At 40.6% G+C, this 14,962-nt stretch overlaps 1 long non-coding RNA gene across 1 annotated transcript; it reads left to right on the plus strand.

The window, feature by feature from the left end:
* Positions 1-6,047: 6,047 nt before the first annotated feature.
* Positions 6,048-7,475, plus strand: LOC135084502 (uncharacterized). Its single transcript, XR_010259864.1, has 3 exons — positions 6,048-6,145; positions 6,338-6,412; positions 7,311-7,475. It is a non-coding gene; the product is annotated as an uncharacterized LOC135084502 (long non-coding RNA).
* The last annotated feature ends 7,487 nt before the right edge of the window (positions 7,476-14,962 follow it).

The following is a 14,962-nucleotide window of genomic DNA, read 5'->3' on the forward strand; positions in this document are numbered from 1 at the left end:
TTCTGCTACTTCAACTTCTAGATAAGAATGACCATCTTCCATTACAATGACATCTCGACTGGTTGTGATTGTTCGAGTTAAAGGATTATAAACTCTATAACCTTTAATATCTTCAGGATACCCAATTAGAATGCAGTGCTCAGATTTTTTGTCCCACTTACGTCTTTTCTCCTTAGGTATGTGCTTCATGACTGAGCTGCCAAATATTCTTACATGACTTAGGTTCGGCTTTGTCTTTGTCCACAGCTCATATGGTGTGCGATCATTCAATCCAGTTTTCACAATTCTATTCTGTAAATAAACAGCAGTGTTAATGGCTTCAGCCCAGAACTCTTTACCCAGCTTAGCTTCAAACAAAAGACATCTGGCTTTTTCTACAAGTGTTCTATTCATACGTTCACAAAGCCCGTTTTGTTCAGGTGTGTATGTGTTCGATTTCTGATGAATAATGCCCTGTTTCTTCAAATAATTATCAAAACCATTATTGCAAAACTCCTTGCCATTATCACTCCTTAGGATTTTTATTCTTTTTGAAGTTAAGTTCTCTACTTTGGCTTTGTACTCTTTAAAACATTGCAAAGCTTCATTCTTAGTCTTTAGAAAATAAACATAAGTCATGCGGCTGTGATCGTCAACAAAGATAAGAAAGTACCTCGATCCTCCTATAGAGAGATTCTCCATCGGCCCACAGATGTCACAGTGTACTACTTCCAACAGCCCAGCACTCCTGTTGCCTTCATGAGGAAAAGGCAATCGGCTTTGCTTCCCTTCGCAGCACACGACGCAGTTCGACTTACTGATGTTGACCTTTTTATCAAACAGCACTCCCTCCACAGCTTCCTGCATTTTGTTCAAGTTAAAACTGTTGGCATGCCCCAATCTGCGATGCCAAACTTCTGCAGATTCAACAACAGCAGCCGTCAAACACGTAGGTGTGTCCAACTTGTAAACACCATTAGTCAGCGAAGCAGTAGCCACCAAAATCCCTTGACGATTCATAATTTCACATCCATTGCTTGTGAAATGTACTTGATTGCCTTGTTTTATCAGTTGACTGACTGACAATAGATTGGTCGATAAGTTCGGGACGCATAAAACCTTTTCAACAGTTACGTCAAATTCGCTATCTCCAGCCGATGTTGTGATTCTCACATTTCCACAACACAACACGGGAATTATTTTCTGATCAGCAACCATGATGTCTTTTGAAAATCCGGAATAATACTCGTCCATCATCCAGTGTCTATTAGTCGTAATATGCGAACTGGCACCTGAATCCACGTACCAGTCACACTTGTCAAATTTTCCGCTCATAAACACTGCACTGAATGCGTTAGTCGTTTGCAGTATTTTATTTTCTGAACTGCCTTGCTCATTCTTGGACGAATTATTTTCTGTGTTAAATCTGCACTGATTGCGAAAATGCCCAAATTTACCACAACAATAACATTTGACGTTTCGTTTTCCTTTGACAGTCGATACCATAGACTCCGCATTTCCGACATTTTTGTTCTCGTCATATTGACTTTTGTTGTGTTGGTACTTGTTCTTGTCTCGAAAACACGCAAGTGCATTGCTTACATCACGATCTTCCGGTTCCGGTTCCATGTCTAATAATTTTGCTTTAATGGCGTCCGTTGAAATTACTATCCCCGAGTGTTCTATGGCCATAATCATTGGCATATATTTTTCAGATAGCCCTGCCAGCATGATAGAACCAATCCACTCGTCGGTAATGCCAAATCCCGTTCCAAGTAGCTTTTGGCCAGCTTCAACTATTTGGTTCACATATGACGTCATCGAAGTGCAATTTTCCAGTCGAATAGAGATTAGATTTCTCAAAAGATTTATTTTTCTGGTAAATCCTGAGTCGTCGAATAGCATCTTCAACTTATCCCACAATTCTTTCGATGTACTGACGGTTTTGATGTGAACGTAGATACTGGGGTCAATTGTGAGGATCAATTTCGCCTTTGTTTTCGCATCATCTGCAGTTCCTGGGTGCCCCATCTCAGTTTTTATACACCCAAGCATTCCTTCTAACACTAAGAAATTTTCTGCCGCGAAACACCATTCTGAATAGTTCTCACGCCCTCTGAGTCGAGGCACATTAACTAAAAAGTTCGACGCCATCACAGACCCAACTTCACAATTCATACAACATGAAAATTAACGACCACTTCTGGGCCCATAACCTATTATGAAATAAAACGACTGTCTTCTTTGAAAGCAAGAACACGAGTGGATTTATTCATAGATAAATCAGATACAAAGAAACATAGACAAAAAAGGTTTGAGTTATTGTTTATGATATTTTACAACAGACTCTTTACTCTTTTCACTACATACGAGTTAAATGGAATCTTACACTGGCCTTACCTACTCCCCTTAGATAGGCCCCCTTAATTGATATTTATTGTCCGTGGTGCATAATCTTTTCTTAAAGGTTTTAAACCTTTGTTTGTCACCTGTCATCCGCTTTGCAATGGAGGGAAGTCGAACCTAATTTCGAACTCCTCCTATGTTCTTCTGATTAATTTCGTTGCGGGTCCAATGACAGTTTAACTTTCCCCGGGACAAACTTGACCTTCATTGGTTGGGTTTTTATGGCGGTCAAGCTGTAGATCTACACAGGAGTTGCAGTGGTGGGAACGAGAGGTGGGAATAGCCCCGTTTGGCCTTACCTACTCTTTTATTAGAACAAGAAGGCGTTCCTTGTTATGGCTTGGGACTACATCACAGCAAATGCACGTGTCAATCACGCGGTTAACAGCGTTTGCTGCGGTCGCACTCGGATGGGAGGCCTTTGTGTTATAATTATTATACTACGTTAATAATACCTAATAATAACCCGTGAGGTTTTCTTTTTCAACACCGGAACAAGTTCCGAGAGTCCAAAAGACAAAAATGAAAATAATAATTATTATGATAGTGACCATGAAAGTTTAAAACAATATAATGGCCTTTGTGTTAGTTCTGTTGCCTAGTTGACAAGTACTGACACCGACGTATACGCAAAACTTATTTGATAATCACATGGCTGGGTTTTTGTCGTTTTATATGGCACGGTGTGACGTGTATTAGTAGCCGTTTATACAATAGTTAGTTACTGAAATTATAAAGGAGTAAGTAAAGTAGATAAACTGCATGGAGACCGTTTTGTCACCTGCTACCATGGCAGCCTTACACCATTATTGTAAGGTAGTTGTTATTGTTTTTCACCTAGCAGTTCATTAATACTTTAAACAACTTGCTGATGTATGTGTCAATAATATTATTATTAATCACTAATAGAAACATAATCACGTATTATTAACAATAACCTCCGAAGGCTGAGTTGCAGCACCTAACTTATAACGGGTGTTTTTTGTATGGAGTTTGACAGATTTTTGTCGTGTAACTCAGCCTAAACCTCTCAACAGACCGATGTCGCTCTCATCTAAAGACACCTTAATAATTATATTTCTTCAAACATAAAGAATACCAGCTAAGTTGAACGACATGCTATTTAAGCTCTGATTATTCCGTAACAGTATTCCAGCTAAGCAGCGAATTCAGCGGTTCTTCAGCTGTTAAAGAGTCATAAATTCCGGCAGCATGCTATTACTGAGCATTCGTGCTATCGCGATCGCTCGGTTCGTGCCCACTGCAGTTGTGCTTGTAAACCAATTTTGATATTAGCTTACTCAAGTCACTTTATCATGCCGTATTGGAGTAATTGAAAGAGGGTTAAGTCGAGCAGATTGAGTGTGTTTTACGGCGAAAGGTCTTAGGGGACATTTTTGTTTTTAATCTAGGTTTTACTGAGTTTTATAGCAAAATTGATACAACGCCCTTGGGGTTTCAAAAAACAGTTTTGTGTTTATGATGAGAAAGCTCCACTGTATTTAAAATAATCTTTATGTTTATCTTTATTAACATGCTCACCTGTAACATGTAAAAAGAACCAACGTCTTTGCATTATAATCAGGTAGTTTTTGTGAAAATGAAATCAAATAAATATGTACTTATAATGTGAAAGGTTGTGATGAATGAGTTTTTTATTCTTTCACCCCTTCGAAACCATCTGAACGGATTTTGATGTCATTTGGTATAGATAGAGATAGTTCAATCAAAATTAAAAGATAAGGTTCACGGGTTCATAAACTTTTACTGTAACAGACTGAAATTCAGGGCTAATAAGGCTCGATTGATTCCGACTCAGTTTGCCTTTTACTATTGTTTTTTTTTTCTTTTACGTAGATCCGAGTCATACTGTATCCCGCACTTAGACTGCCTCATAAGTTTAGTAATGGAAACAAAGCCCAAGGCTCTCCACGGGCCGCGCTCGCGTGTCCGCGGCCTACATTAAGCGCTGCAGTAATGCTCGCAGTGATCGCGGCGATTACTGGCAATTAGTATTCTATGCAGTCTTGATTAGCGATCAGGTTTATTCCTGGGGTATATGAGGCTCTTTACGAAGCATTTATCTATCTATATAAATAAAAATGAATTGCTGTTCGTTAGTCTGATTAAAACCCGAGAACGGCTGGGCCGATTGAGCTGATTTTGGTTTTAAAATGTTTGTCGTAGTCCAGGGTAGGTCTTCTAAACGGTGAGCAAATTAATAAGGAAAAATTGCGATGGCTTTAAGGCGGAACAGAGTTCGCCGGGTCAGCTAGTTTATAATATAGAGCGTTTGTACCCCGAATATCATTATGCCTACTGCACACTCACTGCCTGCTCGCACATTCACTGCGGCCGCCCGTCGCACATTCGCGTCAGCAATATAATTACGCGCGAGCGATAAGGATGGGTAGCATGGGGTCATTGGACGGAATTCTACGTGCTCGGCGACCGGACTTTAGTAATGGAAACAAAGCCTAAGGCTCTCCACGGGCCGCGCTCGCGTGTCCGCGGCCTACATCACGCTGCAGTGTAAGGCCTCAGCCTCGAGTTTAGCGGGCAGCGGGGCGGGAGCGGCGGCGGCGCGGGAGCGGCAGGATCTTATGCGTAAAATCAAATAGACCGGTTCTCGAAAACAGCGGCGCGGGAGCGGGCAACGAGCGGGCAGCGGCGCGGGATCGGGCAACGAGCGGGCAGCGCACTCCTTCTTTTGCCCACAATAAATCGAGCGTTAGGAATAAATTTGAATCGAAATAAAATTGTCGCCGTTGTTCAGACATTTCGTTTTGCGAATAAAAACAAATATCTCGACAACACAACACTTCGCTTGTTTCGAGAACGGGTCTGCGTTGCCCGCCCTGCTCCCGCGCCACCGCCGCTCCCGCCCCGCTGCCCGCTAAAATCGAGGCTGAGGCCTTATGCTCGCAGTGATCGCGGCGATTACTGGCAATTAGTATTCTATGCGGTCTTGATTAGCGATCGGGTTGATTCCCAGGCTATATAAGGCTTTTTACGAAGCACATTTATAATACAGGTCGTTTAAGCAAATGGGGTAGAGCTTGAACAGAGTAGGGTCCATTAAAAATCTATTCCTATTGTAACATCAAGTTATGTATGTGTATATTGAGTATTGAGAAGTTATCCCAACTAATATTATGAATGCGAAAGTAACTCTGTCTGTTATGCTTTCACGCCTAAGTCATTGAACGGTATAGATATAGTTTGAGTTCCGGGAAAGGACATAGGATAGTTTTATATCTCGCTTTTTGAAACAGGGACGCACGGGATAAAGTTTTCTGTGACAAACAAAAGCTAGTGAAATATAATGAATATTATGATGAAAAGCGCCGTAATTGCGCGGCTTCAATTTTTTTGAACCTTCTAATTTATTGTCAGATTGGAGTGTAGTACAATAAATAGCATTCATCAATATACCTTTTTCTTGTCGTGCTATCTAGAATCTAGACATAATTTAATACTGGCAAATAGGTAGTTGTTTTGATTAAATCTCAGAACGTAACCGCAGAAGTGGTTTCGAAGACTGATTCATTTATCCATCCTGTATACCTGTACTACACTGCTTCGGAATAAATGTAGAGTGCTGAAGAGAATTAAAATTATAATTGGAAGTCATTCGGTCGTGAAATGAGCGTCGATTTTACTAGCCCCATAATAATCTGCACTTTCGTACCAATTGTGTCACTGGAATAATGTATATCGTGATTATATTTTGCCTCTTTATTATTGACTGTTTAACTGTGTGAGTTTGCCATTTGCAATTAACGGTATTATTTCAAAATTAATAAAGTAAAATCAGTTTAAATGGTTATCATTCAATAGAAAGGGAATGTCAATAAACTATATCAAAGCATCATAACGTTTAGTCTAATTACAATTTCACAAACTGGTATAAATGATGAATTGGGAAATTAATTTTGTACATTATTTACAGGAAAATCTTAACGTCATAACTTTGGACAATGATTTTAAGAAAATTGTAGAACTTCAAGAGAATATGCCACATGATGTGAGTAAATTGCATTGTTAAATCTTGCTCATCGTGTAAATTAATTTTATTTATTTTGTTTGGGCTTCGACATGCAACAACTCAGGGCTAACATTTAGTTTTAAGTCCTCTTCTTAACGTTATACAAAGTTTATCTATTTCTAATAGTAAGTAAACATCATCATCATCAGATAGATCATTGCAGGATTTAGAGATACTATATTCTAGTGTATGTCTTGTTGGTTGTCCTATTAAATAAATAAAAATAAAATATATCGCGCTGACTAGCAGGGCTACTCCGAAACGCTGTTTACGTAATTTCGTCTCTATCTGTCACCGTCGCTCATGCTGGCATCTCGCTTTGCGTGAGAGGGATGGCAGCATTTGAAACTTCGGATAACGTTTTAGGCCTCAGCCTCGAATTTAGCGGGCAGCGGGGCGGCGGCGGTAGCGGCGCGGGAGCGGCAGGATCTTATGCGTAAAATCAAATAGACCGGTTCTCGAAAACAGCGGCGCGGGAGCGGGCAACGAGCGGGCAGCGCACTCCTTCTTTTGCCCATAATAAATCGAGCGTTAGGAATAAATTTGAATCGAAATAAAATTGTCGCCGTTGTTCAGACATTTCGTTTGCGAATAAAAACAAATATCTCGACAACACAACCCCGAACACAACACTTCGCCGCTAAAGCGCCGCGCGAGCTGCCCGCTTGTTTCGAGAACGGGTCTGCGTTGCCCGCCCCGCTCCAGCGCCGCCGCCGCTCCCGCCCCGCTGCCCGCTAAACTCGAGGCTGAGGCCTAACGGAGTAACCCTGACTGGTGGGTGGAGACTTGCAGTTCGCATATTAATCACTTAGTCGCCTATTACGACATCCACGGGAAGAGTGATGCTCATGCTAAGTCCGTTACTTTTATTTCGCAGATGGACGAAATAGTGCAGAGGATAAAGACGTTCAAGGTGCTGGTGCACCCTCGCATCAGCCTGTTCTACCGGCTGCTGAAGAAAAGTGCAATCGCTCAGTCGGACCGCCTCTCCGACACGCTCTATGCCCCTCACAAGTACAACTAAGTGATTCTACCTAAAAAGGACTATTGTGGCGAAGAAAAAAAGTTATCTATACTTATAATAAATCTGTAGAGAGGTCAATTCTGTACATGAAATATGTTTTCAAAATAACTATCAGGGGGTGATTAATGATCGATACTGATGCCAAAAATGCAATCAGTAAAATTTTTGTCTGTCTGTCTGTATGTTCCTTATAGAAACAAAAACTACTAGACGGATTTTAACGAAACTTGGTACAATTATTTTTCATACTCCTGGGCAGGTTATAGTATACTTAGGAATTCCCACGGGAACGGGAATTAGCGGGAAAATCCTTTTGTATGAAAAATCTAAACCGCTTAAGTTAGACGCTTGAAATTTGGCATGAAGGTACTTTAGTAAACTTAAAGCTTAGTTACAACAGGATATTGTAAAATTCCCACGATAACGGGAGTTAGCGGGAAAAACATTTGTATGAAAAAATCTTAACCGCGTAAGATAGATGAAGGGGGTAAAACGGGATCCACGCGTACGAAGTCGCGGGCGGCCGCTAGTTACCTAATAAATCAACAGCTTACTTTCTCATACTCGTACTACGAGTAGGTATTCAAGTTTCGAATTCTAATATTCCATTACTTAGTATGTAGACCCTTTTCAGGGCACCTAATAGTGATCCCACTTAATACACGTTGCGAATAAAACTCCATCTTGTTCATTAAATAAATAAATATCCTTGGACATTTTACACTGCGCTCCTAGTCCCAAACTAAGCAAAGCTTGTACCAGACAACGGATATAAACATACTTAAATACTTTTTTGTAAATACATCCATACCCAGACCCGTCACAGAAATTAAAATTCATCATTTCAATTTTTGCCCGGCTGGGAATCGAACCCGGGACCTCTCGGCGTAGTAGTCTCTTCTGAACCACTACATCAAACGGCCGACACCTTAATAATATGTAGACATACTACGTTGCACATGTGTGTATTTTAGGTATGTGATTGTGCTAAATTGTAGCTTGTTAATTGTGTAAAAAGATTATATCTATGCACAAAATTATATTCCACCATAGCTGGCAGAATTTTTCGCAATAATCTGCGCTAAGAAGACGTAATATCTAAGATGCCATAGTTACAACAAATAATATTAATAATGACGTCGGATTCTCTTTGCTGCCCGCATATTACTGAGCCCACTAATCCACTGCCATTCCGGCGATCTTTGTACAGTCGCGGAATGAAAAGGTTCGTCACCTTAGTGTCGGTTTTCGCTTGCACTAGGCACTGTAAGAGTCAAACCTGCCAACATAACAGGGCAAGAAACAGTGCTGCTAACATTTAAATAAATATGACGCTTGCTAACGAATAAGGTTTTGCTTGTTTATTTTTCTATCCCATCAGTGCAATGCAATGATGACATTGACCAATTGACAATAGTTTTTTTTTTTATTTAATAGAAATAATAATGGCAGGTTGAACCAACAAGAAGGTTTTAGTTTATCAATCATAATAATCTTCTTGACAAGATAAATCGTCAAACAACTTTGATCTGAATAATTTTGAACTTTACTGACGAACAGTTAAAGATTATTTTTCTCTAACTCGAGATTATTCTGTAACATAGTTTCAAAAGGTAATAATGTGCTCGCGATTCGTTGAAGGAATCAATTTGAAAACTGACGAACCTTTTCATTCTGTGACTGTACATCAAGCCCCATAAATTACGCCGCATTACCCGACCCCGGCCGAAGCCGTGCGATGCACTGATAGGCCGCTTTGTCATTATCTTACGCTGTCACTCAAGAAATGGATTGTAGTCTCGTAGTTAATAGTTGCCGTTCTAGACGTCTTGATCTCTCTAGGTCTTAGGTTTGACTCAGAGTCAGAGTTAAAACATACTTGATTGGGTATGCCGTTGTGGATTTAAATCCATGCTTTTAAAGGCTGAAAAGTTATAAATTTTCTGTAAGTAGGCTTTTAAAAGTGCTTTCACGCGTCCTATAGGACTAGGATGCGCGCCACGATAAGCGGTTATCACGCAGTTTTATCGATTTGGCCCATACATTTTGACGTCGATAAGGTGATATCACGGCACGCATCTTAGCCCGGCTAGTGTTACTTTAACCCTACTACTGCTTCGAAATAGTAAATGGACCAAACCTGAGCTTAAAACGCCGGTATATTATCATGATTGTGATCAGAACTGTTTGTTAAATGACAAAAGTAAATAAACTAATCTCGAAAAACTGTTTAGTCATGTCATGTATAAAACTTTCACTTTTTAATGCAAAACAAATCAATACAACAACAACAAGGCATATCCTTGTCTACAGAACGGACGAAAGTCCCACACAATGTGTCGCGCTGCTGCGGCTTCTAATATCATTTGTTGATTGGCACAAGCTCGGTGTTGGCTCGCTGTCATACAAATAACTCTTCGACGGACCCGTCACAAAGGCCTGTACGCTCCACACGTCACCGCTGCAAGATAGGCTTATCTATCTGATCCAGTTGGCAGATATTATGGATCTATCGAAAACGGATCGCAGGAGAACGGATGACATTGTTTCGTACAAAGTAGGTCTATTCCACTTTGATCACCTGGATGATAAAATCCCCAGGTGATCAAAGTGGATTCCAAGCGAGACTTTGGTGTCCTTTGATCACCAATGGATAAGAAGTCCACTTTGATCACCTAGTAGGTGATCTACGGGTGATCAAAGGACTAAAAGTGTTGCATGGAGACCAAATTGGAATAGACAAGACATTGATCAAAGTGGAACAGACCACAAAATGTTTCTCGGCTTTAGTTTACGTGTGTAAATTCAGAAAAGTTTGTCTCCTTGTCACAGATGTCTGCTTTAGTCACTCTAAATACGCCTTTGGTTCAAATGCAAGCACTTACGTCAACCCAAACCCTAATTCCGTCTAAGAAACTCTTCACACTAGTTCTCGTTGCCTCGCACCTCGTGACGTAACCGCACAGGCATAACCGACGCCTCAAGCAAGTGTCGGCCGGATTACGGCGTGTAAATTAGCCTAATGACCTGTGGCGAGCTGCCAGCCTGACACGCTGGACAGTTGCACTGGACATGACATTTACATAATATAATTTATGTTATTTTACTTCTGAAGAAGAAGTAAGTATTATTTTGTGAAATCAAAACAAGTCACTTGAAAGGTTAAATGCAGGTAGTTCTGATACTTAGGTCTATTCCACTTTGATCATCTGGATTTGATCACCCAGGTGATCAAAGTGGACTCCAGACGACACTTTGGAGTCCTTTGATCACCTATGGGTAAGATCACCTAGGTAACCAAAGTGGACTTCTTATCCATTGGTGATGAAGGGATCAAATCCAGGTGATCAAAGTGGAATGGTGGAGTGGAGAAGGTACAGTGGAGACTTTCTAATATGGTCATGAACGTTATGATTCAGTGTAGTCAACCATAGCAAAGGCATAGTACCTACCTAATATTTGCATGGGCAACCATAGAGACTTTGTCTGAAAGATAAAAGTAACGAAAATATGTGCTAACAAAATTTTTTCACGACATGCATCTGGATGTTTTGTTTGCTGTTTATCAACAGTGGACCTAGTCTTTCCTAGCTCTCTTTCGATATGTAAATTTTTCACGTGACTTGACAACGGTTACTTTCCTATAATTTTACTAGGATCGCTTTCGTCGGACAATTAGCTACCGCTGCGCTCGACGCCAAGCCTATAGAGTACAGAATTACAGATACATCGTCGATGAGACAATAGGTGCATGGAGACGTCAGGCAACAGGCGTCATCCGTCACGAGTCCGCACAACGTCGCGTCAGCTGTCTGACGCACTGACAGCGTGGGCCGAGCTACAAGCGGCGGCGGGAGCGGGAGCGATTGGATTGGAAATTCTCATTGCATTATAATAATCAAATTTTCATTGATAATATAGGGCAATAACCCTCCTTCTGGTGCAGTCGGGTAAAAATAAAAGAAACACTAGTCTTCAGTCAGAATTAGAGTTATTATCACACACACACACATGGTATTAGTTGTTTGCTGTAGGTAGATAGGTACTACTTTTTGGCAGTAATAAACTGCATCAGAAGCAATCTCGCTGGCTACTTTGTGTTAAGTATCTAATGTGTTTTATAATATCAGGCGACTTTCGTCATCGAGTTTACTCACACTTGGGTCAGCCTAGTGTAGGTATACGAGCAGTAGAACTTATCAAATTAGCAGGTACTTTTTTGTGTGTCGCGATAGTTCTTCCAACTATGCCCTTGAATATGGAATTAGCAAATCTCTTTCCGTTAGGTAGTTGACTTTAAGAGTAAAATGGCTTACAATTAGGGAAATGTGTTATCTCAACGCTTGGATCTTGTGACTCGCCTGGAAGGGAGGCGTTCTGTGACTGATACAGTGAATGCTCCGCCCGAGTGTAGCTGCGACCCGTCAGCTATGTAACGCATACGCAATTAACTATTAATTCCACAGTTTGTCGCTGGCATGCGACGTAATTTGACTTGCCGCTTCGGATCCTTGTATCGATTACCTAGAGTTGGTTTGTTGTTAATATAGCTTTTGCACGTTGCACGTGGCTTCGCGTGAAACAGGCTGGCACAGAATGACTATCATGAGCTTGTTCGTTCGTGTCAGCCAAATGTCAAATGATGTCCACTGCTGGACAAAGGCCTCCTCCAAAGTTTTCCACAATGCACGGTCCTGCGCTGCTCTCACCCAGGCTCTTTCCGCGACTTTTACCAGATCGTCGGTTCACCTAGTAGGAGGCCTGCTCACGCTACGTCTTCCAGCCCGTGGCCGCCACTCGATATGTCATGAGCTTGTACCTTTTTCTAATACCGGTATTAAAACTACCCTATAAATGTTTTTCCCCGGGTCGGACTGAAACTATATCTTTAAGCGTGAAAAGTTAAGAGACAGATAAACTTACTTTCACATTATGCGAAACTTTTTCCTGTCCTCTTCTTTCATAACGTCGACTACACATTTCATTTACTCTAATGTGTATATTATGGACACAAATACAGAGTTCTTTAGTAACATAATAATATAAGAAGGAACTGAGAGGTATATGAGTGAACTAAAATAGATACGTATTCGATTCTAATGTACCTAATCTAGAACAAAGGTATCATAGGTAGTAATAGAAGTAGAGAAATATTCTATAAAATTGTGTGCGAATCACCAGTACTTTCTGAAGCCAAGTCATATCAATCAGCCCATCGCATTACGGTCGTAATTGGCGCGAGCGTAATCACAAAGGCTCAGCGCGATAGTTCTTATACGTTGTGGCTAGTCTGTCGAATTCGATACTTATTAGAGTACCTGAATAATGGGCACTGAAACGATATCTGCTTACAACAAGCATATGAGTGAGTTTGTAGGCTTGTAATACTATTTGCTGAGTAATTTATGATTCTATGTAGCATACACCTGCTTAGTACTGACTGAACGACTTAGAGGGCCCTCTGTAAGGAATCATAATCATGTTAATTAAAGTGGGCATGATCAGAGTGAATAGGCACTTACTGTGCAGATAATAGTAACGTGCGTGATCGAATCAAAAATGAGGAGATCCGTAGGAGAACCAAAGTGACATAGCCCGCAGAATCGCTAAAATCCAGTGGTAGTGGGAGGGGCACGTAGCTCGCAGAGTTGATGGCCGCTGGGGCAGAAAAGTTCTCGAGCCCCACTAGGTGGACCGATTACCGGTCGTTGTCCAGGAAGGAGTCCTTGGGGGAGGCCTTTGTCCAGCAGTGGACGTCATTCCGCTGAATCTAATCGTAACGTAGGTACCACCCCTTACTGCAACTAAACTTTTACTGCAGTATAATAGAGATACTAGGAAATCTAATTAAAATTATAATTAGTCTCCAGACAATTAATCTCGTGGCCGAGTTGGTGGTTTACCTCGGCCTAGATACGGTGACGTCATCTAATCGCGGCTGGAATGTACGGAACCCACATCAATCCCGATAAGGCGATTTGCCAAATCTAATGGACAGGATTGATTGGGATCTCACCAAGTGAGCACTGAACCTGGGATCGATTCCCAGGTGGTTCGCACGAGGCTAAATAATACTACTTTATGGATCCGCAGTTTGATTTAGATAAATAAATAAAATATTGGCTGTATAGATAGACCGACGCATTTTTCTGATTACGGTTTCGTGAAAAATAAGTTCTTATTCTCCGAAGTTATAAGATACATTATATTCAATGATTTAGGTATTGCTTCCATTATTTACCTAAAACTAGAACATTTTGGGCTCTGTAATATTATAGAGAGAAATGATTTGTTGGTATTGAATAGGCTCCGAAACTACTGGACCGATTTAAAAAAATATTTTACCATTAGCATCCTATATTATTTTCGCTAGATCAGCTAGTTCTACATATTTTATGAAAGTAGGTACCTACATAATCTTGATTCACTTCTACCTCATAAATGAAATTCAACTGCGATGAAAGGATAAATGATTCTGACTGACAAATGCTCAAGTCAACACTTAGGGGGCTCGTAAGGTTATGGGTCAAAATCCAAAAGAAAGTTTAGAACCTATCTGGTTTTTTAATTGAACCGTAAACCGTATCGTAATGCAGTTAAGTCATTCCCCGCACTGCGTCGGGTCGCAGTCACAACTCTCAAAAATAGAAGCCCGACATCGCCAGTTAAAAGATTCCGTTGCAAGTCCGTTTAAAGTGGGACGGCGGCCGATGCGATTTGGAATTGATAAATATTACACGCTCACTCGAGAGCGGTTCCACTTTCAGCGCAGTTCTGAGCTACGATAGATTTGGTCTGCAATATTTTAAGGGGGAATCTCTCTGGCAATGAAAGTTTAGGTAATTTTTAAAATTGCAAGTAGGCTTATAAAAAGTTCTTTTACATGCAGTATTACTTTAACCCGACCATTGCTTCGGGACAATAACTGGGCCAGTGCTGAGAAGAAGCAACGCAGAAACTCAGTCACTATTTGTCAGCCTCTTTTTCAATCAAGGTTTAACAATATTAGTTACAGTTATTGAATTGTAGCAGAAATAGATTATTATACAATAATTATTAGCGAATCAATGTCCTATGATATAAGATTTTAAGCTTTCGCGTTCCATTTTAACTAAAATAGTAAGATATGGGTCTTAACGCGACGTTTATTAATGAGTTACATAATCCTATGATAGACCTATGATAGTCCTAGTTCTGTACGTTTCTCTCTCTAGAAAAAAATACTTTTCTTAGCTATCAAAGCGAACAGGTAGGCATCATAAATGTTATAATTTTCGTCAAGTATTATATTTCTAAGAAATAAGCCTACCCGCTAAAAAGTTCATTACAACTTACGAGCAATTAGGTGCCTTATTCTTAACCAAAGTCCTCACAGCAAAACATGTTCCACGCACAGACCGAAGCCCTAACGAATTTGTACTCCAAGTTATGAAAACTGAGCGGCCATCGGCCTTATCAGGGCGAAACAAACGTGTATTAAGTGTGTTTTTTCTCTGCGTCTTCAT

The sequence above is a fragment of the Ostrinia nubilalis genome, chromosome 26 (assembly GCF_963855985.1).
Source record: "Ostrinia nubilalis chromosome 26, ilOstNubi1.1, whole genome shotgun sequence".
Taxonomy (NCBI): Eukaryota; Metazoa; Arthropoda; class Insecta; order Lepidoptera; family Crambidae; genus Ostrinia; species Ostrinia nubilalis.